This window comes from Vulpes vulpes, chromosome 12, assembly GCF_048418805.1.
Source record: "Vulpes vulpes isolate BD-2025 chromosome 12, VulVul3, whole genome shotgun sequence".
NCBI classification, from domain to species: domain Eukaryota; kingdom Metazoa; phylum Chordata; class Mammalia; order Carnivora; family Canidae; genus Vulpes; species Vulpes vulpes.
Window position 1 is genome coordinate 12,391,884 of NC_132791.1, and position 14,226 is coordinate 12,406,109.

The following is a 14,226-nucleotide window of genomic DNA, read 5'->3' on the forward strand; positions in this document are numbered from 1 at the left end:
CAGGCTGATTCCTGCAAGGGAATGGGGGGTGGGGTGGGGAATGTTACAGGAAGTGAGATTTATAAACTCGGTCTCCGTGGAACGTCCTCTAGTCAGTCAAATTTAAGTAATGGGAAGGAGACAGGAACTTTTTGCAAGTTGGTTTGTGGGCATGTTGTTGCAGGAAAGAAACTTGGTATCTCCTCTTTGGCTGAAAGGCTCCAGCTCCGCTTGGAACTGAACAAAGAAACATGCCCTTGTAACGCAGGGTTAAGAGGCCCATGATCAGGGATCAAGGTAGAAGAATATTCCTGGAAGTTGGCATGGTGGAGGTGAAAATGGACTCTGCTGTTTTGTTTACAATTATATGGGGAGGGGGGGGGGCGGTCACATGACTTTCACCACATACCAAAGCAAGTTTTAAATGCTGGCCTTGGTCTATCTAACCCAGTCCTCTCTGGAGAATCAGCTCCTGGGCTCTGCAGTCCCAGAGCCAGGTGTGGATCCAGGGTCCTCAATTTACTAGTGATGTGATCCTGGGCTAGTCATTTAACCTCACTCAACCTGTTTCCTCATCTGTAAAATGAGTTAATAATGAAAGGGACCATATTCGGTGAGGTAGTGCATGGAAAAGCCTAATACAGAGTAAATAAACACTCATTATGTATAAGCTAGCAATATTTTTCCAGACCTCCAAACCAAACTCTCTCTATTGTTCCTGCCCCATCTACTGCCCCTATCTCCCTTATTTTATTCTTGAACCACAGAGAACTTCTTAGGGTCTCTTGCCAACTTCTCCATCACTCATGGACACACACACCCACATACACACATCATGAGAGGAGATAGTGGTCTCTCCTCTTTCCTCTCCTCTCTCCTCTCTTCTCCTTGAGAGGAGAGGTCTCTCCTCTCAAGGCTCCGGGGCTCTCCATGCTTTTACACATACTATTTCCTCTGCCTGCAAAGCCCTTTCCTATTCTCAAATGTCTTTGAAACACCACTCGAACTTCATCCCCTATGAAATTCCCTTGAGACTTGATTTCCCTCACAAATAATACCCTCCCCCAGCACAACAGAGTTCACCAGTCCTATTTCTGTGCTTTTCCTTCTGGACGAGAACAGTCTATGTCTATTATCACATGAACTACATTCTGTATATTTACCTGTGCACTTGCCTGTCTCTCCCATTGGATGGTTCCTAGTGAAGAAGCTCTGTGCACAGTCATACCACTAGTAAATTATAGAGGCAAGACTAGAATTAAGGTCTATTTCTAAGGCATTTTTCTCCACTGAGATTTATTGACCCAAGAAGCAATCAGGGCACACTCCTGTCTTTTCCATCGCACTAGGTCTGTTCCTGTATCAGATCATTCACCATGTTGTACATCTTCATATGTTTCTCCCCCCATATGTCACCAATTCTTAACCTACAGTGTCCCATGCTGTGCAGGAAAGATGAAGCTCACATTGATAAGTAAGAATGAGATGGGACATACACAAAATAAACTATGATGATGCCCAATTCTCCTGGCAACAGGAGAAATTCCGCTTGTTTTCCTCCATTTAAAAAATAATAAGCAAATGCAACCCAAAATGATACTATTATAGGAATACATTTAATTCCTCTTAATTTAAATTAAAAGCCATATGCAAATGATGCTTATTTTAATTATATTAATAACAAATGACTTGCTACTTGCCTTGTAATTATTCATATGACATCAACGTATCATTGAATTGCAGTTGAGAATTACTGAAGTTTCATACTTTCATACATATTTACAGAGCCCAGAACTATGTAGATGGCTGGAGATAAATTTTAAAAAAAGATGGGCAGTTGTTTCTGTCCTTGTGAAGATTTCAAATCAAGGTAACTTATTAGTAAATAATTGCAGATGTGAAAATAATTTTAAATATGTAATTGCAAATATACATATTTATACAAAAATATATGTATAAATATAATAATTATATAGGAAGCACATGGGCAGTGGTAGTGAGATCTGCTTTAGGTAGGGGGCCATGGAAGGAATTTGGAAGAGATGACATTTAACTGATAAAGTAGTGGTCTCCAGAGGGGGACCCACAGACAAAATGCTGTGCCAGAGATCTACTGAGATATAGAAAAAATAAAAATATATATGGAAAAATATTAAAAATTTTAAAATCTAAAAATATGAACTTCTATTCCCTTCATATCTGTTGATATCTCCCTCCCTTTCCTCCACCCCCGTCCATTTGTCAAGTGAAAACATGTCTCACACAGTAGGTTAGAACTTGAGAGGGAATATGGAATTCCACGTCTAGGAACAGAAAATGGTACCTCACATGTTCTTTCTCTGTCCATGGATAGTAATGCATTACAGTTTATGAGTGCCTGATTAAGTAAATTTCCAGATGGTATTATTTAGTTTTAAATAAATGAACACTGACAAAATTAACAAGTGCTTTTAAAGGATTCCTCCAAAGAAACTATGGATGGAAAATAATAGTAATAAGGTAAAATACAAGCAACATTAAGAAAACAGCAACTGATACCTCTACTCCTTGTGTAAAATCTGTTTTTGCTTCATTATGGAGTTAAATATAATTATAATGAAAAATAGATGTAACAAAAATGTTCTCCAAACAGAAGCTATTAAAATGACTCAAAATATGGATTTATAGTAACTATTATTAAAATGCACTATTCAGAAGTTGGGAAGTAGGGGAAATGGGGAGATACTACTGGCCAAAGGCTATAGGCCTCTGATTACAAGAATAACAAGTTCTGGGGATCTATCATACAGCATCATGAAAATAGCTAATAATACTGTACTACGTACTTGAACGTTGCTAAGAGAGTATATGTTCTCACTACACATGCACAAAGTGGTAATTATGTGATGGGATAGAGATGTTAGCTAATGCAATGGTGGTAATTATTTTGCAATATATAAATGTATCAAATCAACACATTATATACCTTAAACTTACATAATGTTTTTGTCAACTATATCTCAATAAATCTGAGGGGGGAAAATGCACTATTAGTAAAGTGACATGATTATCTACTTAAAATATTTTACCTTTAACATTTCCCTTATAAATCTATATTTACATATATTTCATAATGTTCATATTAGCAAAGAAGTAGTTATATATAATTTGCAAATAAATAAATATACCTATTTTGGAAATTCAGGTTAAATGTCTTCCCTCATAATAGAGAATCAGAAACATTTGAAGACCAAATGGATATAAGGGATGAGAACAATTAGCCATGTGACAAGCATGGAAATAAACAATCCAGGCAGATGGAATAGTATCTGCAAAGGCCTATGGGAGAACTAAGGAAAGGCTGGGGTAGTTGGAGCATAAACAGTGAAGAGGAAAGAGTGATGTGAGATGTTGTTAGAGAGAGGCAAGGGCAGGGTCATTGAGGACCTTGGAGACTATGGTAGAGTTTATATTTTATTTTAGTAAAATTACCACAGCCTGTAAGTGTTTAAAGAAATGCAATGATGAAATAGAGTAGAAGTTTTTGTTTTGTTTTTTTAGAGTAGAAGTTTTTTTTTTTTAATTTTTTTTTTTAATTTTATTTATTTATGATAGTCATACAGAGAGAAAGAGAGAGGCAGAGACACAGGCAGAGGGAGAAGCAGGCTCCATGCGCCGGGAGCCTGATGTGGGATTCGATCCCGGGTCTCCAGGATCGCGCCCCGGGCCAAAGGCAGGCGCCAAACCGCTGCGCCACCCAGGGATCCCGAGAGTAGAAGTTTTAAGAGAATTCCTTTATTGTGTTTGGGTGAGGGAATCATGCTGGGCAGGCATGGAAATGAAGCAACCAGTTGAGAGGCTGTCATAGTAATACAGGCAGGAGATGATGGCAGCATAAACTCATGTGGTAACTATATCGATAGAGAGAGGTAAACAAACTTTAAAAGCATGTTGGATATAAATTCAATAGACTTGCAGATGGATGGGATAAGAGTAAGAGGTTGGTGAGGGGAATAGAGGAATCAATAATAATTTTCAGTTTCCTGGGGCATTTGGGTGGCTCAGTCAGTTAAGTGTCCAATTCTCGATTTTGGCTGAGGTCATGATCTCAGGGTTGTGAGATGGAGCCTGCTTAAAATTCTCTCTTTTCCTCTCCCTCTGCCTCTCACCACCTCTCACCACACCCTCCCCTCCTTTATTCGTACTCTCTCTCTCAAGAAAAAAATTTTTTCCAGGTTTCTTGCTTGAACAACATAGTGAATAGTGAATATTGGTGGCACTGGTTAAGTTAGGTAGTAAGTTTAAGCACAGAATCAAGATATTTGTTTCAGGCTTATTGGGTTTGACATTTCTGTGAGAAATCCAAGAGAAGATGTTATCAGGTGGTTGGATGGATATGTTATCTAGGATTCACAGGAGAAATATCATTGGCTATCTTTAGCTGTTAGTATCTTCAAGGCAGGATGTAATACCTCTAAAGCCTTACGATTTAGCTCATTACTGTGATGGGACAGAGTAAATGTCTTTTGAATCTATAAATTTATGAGAAAAGGAATAGAGGGAAGAGTACTTGATTAGAATCTGTAGGTCAGGGAGACAGCCATTGTCCCAGCATACACTAGACCATCCATGGCTGATGGTCCAGTCATTCTCAATTAAGAAAGAGCAGCAATAAGGCAGGTCAAGGTCAACAGTAGGGTTAGAAAAAGGACCTTAGCTAGGTCTAGGGTCAGCTTTGGGGAGTCCCAAGGCAAAAGAGTATCACCTCCTTGGATGAGATATGTTCTGGAAATTCCAGCAGATGAAATATGAAATCAAACAGAACAATGAGGGAGAAAAATTATTTTTATTTCTGCTACATTCTGAGCATTAACTGGAAAGAATTAAGACCCATTAGAAAGTTTAATGACATTGCTGAATACAAGATAATTTTTATAGCTTCCTTATATGCCAAAAAGTATCAATCAGGAACATAAATACAAAAAGTACTCAATTTGTCATTAGCCAAAAAAAAAAAAAAATTCCTAACAGTAATCTGAATGAGAAATATTCAGAATAAAAATAAAGAAAATCTATAAAACTATACTGAGAAATGCAAATTATGCATTGAATAAGTGGGAAGGCAGGTTGTATTCCTTAGGAGAAAACCAAGTATTGTAAGACTATAAATTCTTCCAAATCAGTGCATAGGACTAAGAAAATGTCAATCAAAATTATAATTGAATTTACTTTTGGAATTTGATGAAATCATCCAAAAGTTTATCTTGAAGAACATATGTGTGAGAATAACCAGCAAGTAGGTAAGGAAGGGTTAGAGTAGGAGCAGAGTCTGTGGCTCAAAGTAAACTCAGACATATCAGGATCAGATGAGCTCTCTTTTTACACAAGGATACCAACCATTTCTGTGGGTGCTTAATATTGTCCACCCATCCTGATAAATACCCATGATCAATCCCAGAATTTCCATTTAATTGTACCACCACTCTGTCTGTTACAGTGGAATCTCATTCTAGACCAATCCAATTGTTTTCAACAATTAATTTCTTAAATAGCTGATTCCCTCATTAGGTTAACTGTTCTCACATTGATATTCCTACCAACACAGTGTCGAATATATTGAAACTGTGAACAAATAAGTAAATTTTCTAGAGATCTTAGTGCCTTTCTGCTCTCTTACCAGATGAGGATTTCATCCAGCCAATATTTATTATGCACTAACACTGAGGGAGATAGTAGAGAAGCCAAAAACCATTCCATTGATGAGAATTAGAAAGTCTATCAGGAGGATTATTCCTAGCACCTCTAGGTATAGATTATTCATTCCTCCAAACACTTGGATATCTGTTTCCTGACCTTTTGACATTTTACAAAGGCCATTTAAGAACAGCTACATACGGTATCCAATCTGATCCCTCTGGAGATCAAAAATACTCAATATTTAGTGTCCCAAACATGGCATGACACAAAAGAGACTCTCAAGTTTTATATCCCCCATGTTTTCCAGATTTAAAAGAAAAATCTTCTTTGCTTTAGTCCACAAAAAGTACTTTAATAATTATGAGTTGGAAAACTTGTAAAACATAAAAATGTTCTAATGCTTCTTCACAGCTAGAAATCCGGATCAGGGTTTTAGTACCAACCCTAATCTTGCTTTGACACAAGGATGAGAATCTGTTATTGTGTGTTACAGTTGGTTCACCAGGTAGTCAATTTCAAAGCCATAATGGATGAATATTGATTGATGTTCATTTTCAAAATCATTTGAAAATCCTGACAGTGCCCTGTCTATCTGTGAACTCAAAATGCTGTTGAATGAACTTCAATTAACTGGAAAAGTGGTTTGTCTTGGCTTTGTGCTATACGCACTGGTGAGCTAATTCAAAAGCCGACATTTTGAGACTGTTGTACATTCCCTAGCCAAAATACTCCTTATTGAAAAAATATATAACATCCACAATTAATTATTCACAGTTATGCATCAGACAGTGTGTTGAATGTAGGGGGTTTAAGATAAAGAAGGTGACAATAGCTCTTGCTTTCATGTTGGTCCTTAAGAACTACTCTCCATACACCAGCCAAAGTGAATGTTTGAATGAAAAAATACAATCACATGTCTTCCTTGATTGAACTCTCCAATAGTTTTCCATCGATCATGTCCAATATGGCTCTACCTGAATTAGACCCTGCCTTCCTCTGTGCCCTCACTCCTGGTATTCTTATTCATTCCGTTTCCATCCCATGGATTTTCTACTTGCTTCATGAGCCCATTGAGTTTCTCTACTCCAGACATTTACACTTTCTATTCCCTCTATCTGGAAATCTCTTCCTCACATTTCCAAATGGGTTGCTGCTCTCTCAGTGAAAAGTTATCTGTCTCCTCAGAGAGAATTTCCTGTAACCATTTCAAACTAGCATGATTACCACCATCTTTTCTACCTTTTATCCTTCTATATTTTTCTTCACAGCACTAGTAACTACCTAAAATTATGTTACTCATTTGTTCATCATCTGTCTCAACCCCTCTATAACTTAAACTTGCTTCATATAAGCATGAATTTATTTGACTTATCCACAGCTATATCCCCAATGACTTGTGCCATAAATGTTCAATAAATATTTTTTGAATGGGTGAATAAATTAATGCTTGAACCTTGTTCTTGGAGGAGTTTCTGCTGTATATAGACACATAAATATGTAATCATTTTCTTTCTTTCTCTCTTCTTTTTTTAAGATTATTTATTTATTTATTTATGAGATTTTATTTATTTATTCATGAGAGACACACACAGAGAGGGGGCAGAGACACAGGCAGAGGGAGAAGCAGGCTTCAGGCAGGGAGCCCGACATGGGACTCAATCTCTGATCCCCGGTGTCTAGGATCACGCCTTGGGTGGAAGCTGGCACTAAACCACTGAGCCACCCGGGCTGCCCATCTATCTATCTTTCTTTTCTTTTCTTTTCTTTTTTCTTTTCTTTTCTTTTCTTTTCTTTTCTTTTCTTTTCTTTTCTTTTCTTTCTTTTCTTTTCCTTTTCTTTTCTTTTCTTTCTTTCTTTCTTTCTTTCTTTCTTTCTTTCTTTTTCTTTCTCTCTTTCTTCTCTTTCTTTTCTTTCTTCTTTCTCTCTCTCTCTCTCTCTCTCTCTTTCTTTCAACTCTGCCAGATGGATAGTGTCATCTGTCTTCAAGAAATAAGGAAACAGACTCAGCAAGGTTAAGTAACTTCCCCAGGGTTATTCAGCAGTAAATTGATAGAATTCAGATTTAAATCCATAACTATTTCACCCACAGTGAATTCATTAATTTCTTCTATAACATTAATCTTTCAAAGAAGATCATGTAGAATTTGCTTATTTCACATAACCTTCCTATGTATTTGCTTGGCACATAATTTTTAGCAGTTGTTCATCTATATATGCTATATCATGAACAAGATGCAATCTTGTACATAGAAAACATAAATATCATTTCTAGGGAAACATATCAAAAGTCTCCCTGTAATAATCTGAAATAGTGAAAAATCAGAAGTAGCCTGAAGGCTCTCAGTATCAGGGAATTGATGTAGTCAACCGTGATACATTCATTACAATGGCATATTATATTGCCCCTGAATGTTACGTTTTTAATTTTTTAATAACAGAAAAATGTTCTCAATATATAATTTGGTGCAAAGTGTATATTACAAAATTAAATGCAAAATTTATATTTCTGGCTGTGAAGGAGTAACTTATATCAGACTAACACTCTCATAATGAAAAACTATAAAAGGTATATAACATAAATAACAGCTGTTTGAGGAATTGCAACCAAAGCATCTAGGACTTGAGAGCCCAAGATCCTAGAAAAAGGGGAAAAATTTGAGGTAAACTGTATATACATTTATCACTACTTTCTCTCCTTGGACCATTTGCCAATTTGCCATGAGAACATAACATTTAAAAAACTGTTAGAATAAATACTATGGCAATATTAATGGACTGGAGAAACAAAACTAAAGTTCAAGTATGCTACCAATGTAGCCAGCAACTGACACAACAAGAATCTAGTGGAAAGAGAAAACTAAACCCAACATTCTGAGCATAATTTCTTCTACAGGTGTTTGCCAATGTTAAAGTAGTATATGTGAGTTTAAAACAGCTTAAAGGAGATAGAAAACCAAGCAGAGATTTCATTAGTTTCACAGAACTGACAAAATTAGAATTAGCTTCAAGGAGAAGGGGTCCTGATAGACCACCCACAATCTCAAATCATTCCCCAATTCAACTGAAATAAATCTGTCACTGGTCAAGGAAGCAAGATTATTTCTGGAGGAAAATAAGATCATCCAATGCCTCCACAATATTTCAAACAAAATGTCTAACATTTAATCCAAAATTTTGAGGTATGCCATATTGGGGCTAAATGACCCAAAGGAAAAAGATAAACAATAGTTAGAAACCTACAGGTAATCTAGCTATTGGAGTTATCAAACAGGTACTTAATCTGAGTATGTTTACCATGCTTTACAAAATAGATTAAAAGGAGGAGAATTCTAATAAAAGCCTGTAATTTACAAAGATAAATGAAAATTCAAGGACTGAAAATAAAATAAGATTCCTTTAAGAGACCATAAGACAGGGATGCCTGGGTAGCTCAGCAGTTGAGCATCTGCCTTCAGCTCAGGGTGTGATCCTGGGGTTGGGAGACCAAATCCCACATAGGGCTTCCCACAGGGAACCTGCTTTTCCCTCTGCCTTGTCTCTGCCTCTCTCTGTGTCTCTCATGAATAAATAAAACCTTAAAAAGAGAGAGAGAGAGAATATAAGACATAGGAAAAGAAATATTACCAAACCTATGCATGGGCCAGTACAATATATACAGACTGAAGCACAAGATATACAAATACACAGGCTGAAGCACAGACAAACAGATAAGGCACAGATAAACAGAAAATACAGGAATGGCATAAGAGATATATGGGGTATGCTGACAAGATTTATTATGCATGCTAGTAGAGGCCTAAAAGGAGAGAGAAGAGAAAATGAGCAGAAGTCATATTTTAAGAGATATTAGCTGGGAATTTTCCAAAACTGATAAATGGTAACAAGTCACAGATTCAAAAGCTCTGTGAACCTGAGGTGTGATAAACACAAAACATTCCAAGACGTATCATTGAAAAACTGCTTGAAACCAAATATAAACAGAAAATGAACAGCATTTGGGGGGCGAACGGGAGAAAAGGGCAGGCATAACATTTTCAAAGGAACAATGATAAGATTTACAGTTAACTTTTCAACAGAAATGATGGAAGGCTGAAAGCAATGGAACAAAATCTTTAATGGGCTAAAATATAATAAGTACCAGCCTAACATTCTATGCCCAATAAAAATATTCCTCAAAAATTAAGGCTAAATAAAGATATTTTCAAACAAAAAATATTAGAAGAATCCATCATAGGGATCCCTGGGTGGCGCAGCGGTTTGGCGCCTGCCTTTGGCCCAGGGCGCGATCCTGGAGACCCAGGATCGAATCCCACATCGGGCTCCCGGTGCATGGAGCCTGCTTCTCCCTCTGCCTATGTCTCTGCCTCTCTCTCTCTCTCTCTGTGACTATCGTAAAATAAAAAATAAAAATTAAAAAAAAAATCCATCATAAACTAAACTATATTAAAAGAAATACTAAAGAGAATTCCTCAAGTAGAAGAAATTCTATGCCAGATAGAAGCAGGTAACTCAGGAACAATGAAGAGACATGAGTAAAATATATTATGACAGCACAAAGATCAGAGGGGATAAATGGAGCTAAAGTTTTGTATAATCTTTGTATTGTGTAGGAAATGATAAAAGTTAATGTAAGGGAAATATTAATAAGTCAATGATGTACATTGAAATCTTCAAGATAACCAGTAAAAATTAATAAAGTGTGTATATATATATTATACACATATGCAAAGAGAAAGCAAAGACAATAACTTTTAAAATAATTAGTACAATAGAAAAGAAAAAAGAAAAATAACAGAACACAAATTAAAAGGGATAATAGAAGGTAGTATATTAGGGGTTATATTAAATATAAGCATACTAAATATTATAAATAATTAAGTTATAAAATTAACTATATGTACATTATGAGACAAATCTTAAATATAAACACAGAAAATTAATATACCTATCCTAAGAGCAAATAAAATAATTTTGAAAGCAAGAAATATTACTAGAGATAAAGTAAAATATGTCACTAAAAGATTGATTCAAAGGGAAAATATAATAATCCTAAATTTATATGCATCTAATAACAAAAGGTCAAAATATCTAAAGTGATAACCAACACATCTCTTAGTAACAGAGAGAAAAAATAGAAAAACAGAAAAGGAAAAAACTCTAGGCTACATGGCTTTACACATAAATGTGTAAATGAATTTTTATAATCTATTAAGAAAAAAAAATCACAAAATTACAACTTCCAGGGAAGAGAAAAAGAAAAACTTACTTTATTAAGTCAGTATATTCTTGATACCAAAAAGTGACAAGAACATTACAATAAAATTATTGTCCAATTTCTCTCATAAGCATAATTGCAAAAACCTTAAATAAGTGTAAATCAATTCAGGGATATATGGAAAAGGTAACATATCACAACTAAGTAGAGTTCATTTCAAGAATTCAATATTGTTTTAACATTAGAAACTCAAGTAATGCACTACATTAGTTGCATAAACAAGAGAAAATTAATTAACTCAAGAGATTTAGAAAAAGTGATAAAACTCAGTATAATTTGATGATAAGTAAAGGATTCATAACCAGAAACATAAGAAACCCTACAAATCAATAAGAAAGAGAGAATCCAAGTTTTAATGTGACTCAGTCTTTGGAATGGGTACTACACAAAAGGAGATATCCAAATGATCAATCATTACAGCAAAAATTATCCCACATAATTAGTGTTATTAATTGTGTGCCTCAAAAAGATACATTGAAGTCCCAACTCCTAGATCCTGTTAATGTGACCTTATTTGAAAATAAGTCTTACAGAACATGAGAGACTCCTAACTCTGGGAAATGAACAAGGGGTAGTGGAAAGGAAGGTGGGCGGGGGGTGGGGTGGGGTGATTGGGTGACGGGCACTGAGGGGGGCACTTGACGGGATGAGTACTGGGTGTTATGCTGTATGTTGGCAAATTGAACTCCAATAAAAAAGAAAAAGAAAATAGGTCTTAGTGAAATAGAAGGTTTCTTCCTCTACTCTGCTGAGATAGGCTGGATATTGAACAGGGCTCTGTCAAGAAGCTGGGGTCACTCTGAAATAAACCCAAATCTTTGCTTCTTTTAGCTGAGGATCATTGTCCATGTTGCCCTGATTTTTTAAAGGGTCAGCCTCACTCACAGGGCACACTTCTAGGACTTCACCAATATTCATGGGAGAAGATGTCAGTACCCTTACCACTGGACAGTGATACACATTTTTTTAAAAAATGCACAGGCTTGGGATTGAATCACATCTGAGTTTAACTATGAGATCAACCACTCAGCAGCTGTGTAACTCTGAGCTTTCTCCAAGCCCCTCCTGACCTCCAGTCACTCAGTTTAACTAAATTTAATCTATCAAACAATAATTGAGGTTCTGAGTGCATTTAAGAATTGTGCTTAATCCTCAAGATAAAAAGGAAAAGTATGAAAAATACAGTCTCAGTCCTCAAGGAACTATAGAATGGAGAGAAATGCCACACTTTCCCCAGAGTTACTTGTTTGTTTTGAGAATTTATGTGCTATTATTTGAAAGAGTATAGTATAATGTATTCAAATGATAAGTGTGTTACTTCCCTTTTCCTATTACTTCTATATGATCAAACTGTCCGTGGCTGTATGTTTTAAACAATTATTTTCTCTCACTGCACCTGTTTCCCCACATGCAAAATGGGGAGGACATTGAAACTCCTACTGCCTCCATCAGGATGTATAACTATGCTGCAATAACAGCTCCAAAATGTTAGTGGTTATTCTAGTCATCTATTCCTTCGTGATGAACCACGCCTAAACTTAATGGCTTATGACAACTACATTTATTTTTCTCACAAATCTGTACTTTGGGCAGAGTTTGGTGGGGGCAACTTATCTCTGCTCCAGTCAGCATTAGTTGTGGTAGTATGAAGGCTCATGCACTCATGCGTCTGGTGGTTCGTGTTGGCTGTTGATTGGGACCTCAGCTGGCAATGTGGCTCGAATAACTACACATGGCCTCTCCATGTGTCTGGTTGGTTTACTCACAGCATGGAGCCTGGATTCCATAGGCAAGCATCTCCAGGGGAACAGACAAAAGCTGTATTACAATTTATAGCTTTATACTCAGAAGCCAGTGCCATTTCTGTCATGGTCACAGGCTGGCCCAGATTCAAGGGAGACACAGACTCCTCCCCTCAATGGGAGAGCGTCAGTGTCACAATGTAATAAGAACATGGGTAGTAAAATATATTGCCATCTTTAGGACAATCTGCTACAGATTTTAAACAGAAGTTTAATTTTTGTCCTTACTACATGGTCACTGGAAGTCAGTGTGGGAGCCCTAATCACAGTCACTTGGGAATGCAGTCTGATGGAGGTTCCATCTTGACATATGTTACTATAATTGGTGAGACAGGAAAAAAGAATGTAATTTATCTCATAAAGCTTCTACCCAAAAGTGACATTTGTCAATTCATCTCACATTATATTGGCAAAAAGTCACAAGGCTGAGCCGAAACTTCAAAGAGGGTAAGGAAGGGCAATCGTACCACATGCCTGGAAAGAAAGAACTGGATTATTTATGAACAGTCCTAATGACTAACATCCCCACCATGTAGGGTCGCTGTGAGGATTCAGTAAGATAAAGAACATGAGGTGCTCAGTGAAACCTTAAATCATTGAATATGTTTGATAAATCATAGCTATAATACTTATAACTATGTAGTTTGTATAATGGCCTGGCATTTTTCTAGCCACACTTTCCAACTTTGTGGATGAGTCCTTGAGACTCCTACAATTCTTCCCTGTGGAGTGTGGAGTCAAAGGCTTAGGAATATAGGATTGTTAGCGTTCTCAAGCTTAGTTACTACTTAAAATGCTTTGTCATCTCACAGAGACTCAGAAAATGCACTGTGGGAATTGATTCTTGGTATGGGGATGTGGAGAAGGCCGGCCTTGCACGGTTTTTATAGGGACTCAGAATTTAAACCTTTACCTTCCATTACTGACACAGACTTAATGCTATCGCAGTGACACAGTTAGATAGTAGGCATTAGCCTTTTAAACAAAACAACTTGACAGTCTTAGCAGGAAGCAGACTTAGGCTTGGAAGACAGAGTGTGAAATTAAAGATGCTCACTTGCAAAAAATGATGTTCCCATGAATATGTCTCTCCAGTGATGTCATTTTGTCTTTCCCCTCTCAAAAGTAATGTTTCTGTACTAGTGACCTCTCTTCTCAACCTATGTTTTGCCCAACTTTGATGCCTTCATGACCCTTTGAAAAGGTTTGGGGGTAGGCAGGCCTGTCTTCAAAAATCTAGTCCATCATACACTACCTTGTGATTATTGAGAAAGTTATCTAACATCTCTGAGTCTAATTTCTTGTCTGCCAAACAAAGAGGAAAGGATCTACTACTACAGAGTGGTTTTGAGGACTTTGAAGATAATCTGTATAAACCTTGTGGCTTGATTCCTGTGAGAATAGACTGAACAGTTACTTCCTTCTTTCTATATACAGCTTCTCAGGTTCTCCAAGAATTTAAACAATGACACCCTCCACTTTGGGTTCCTCTCC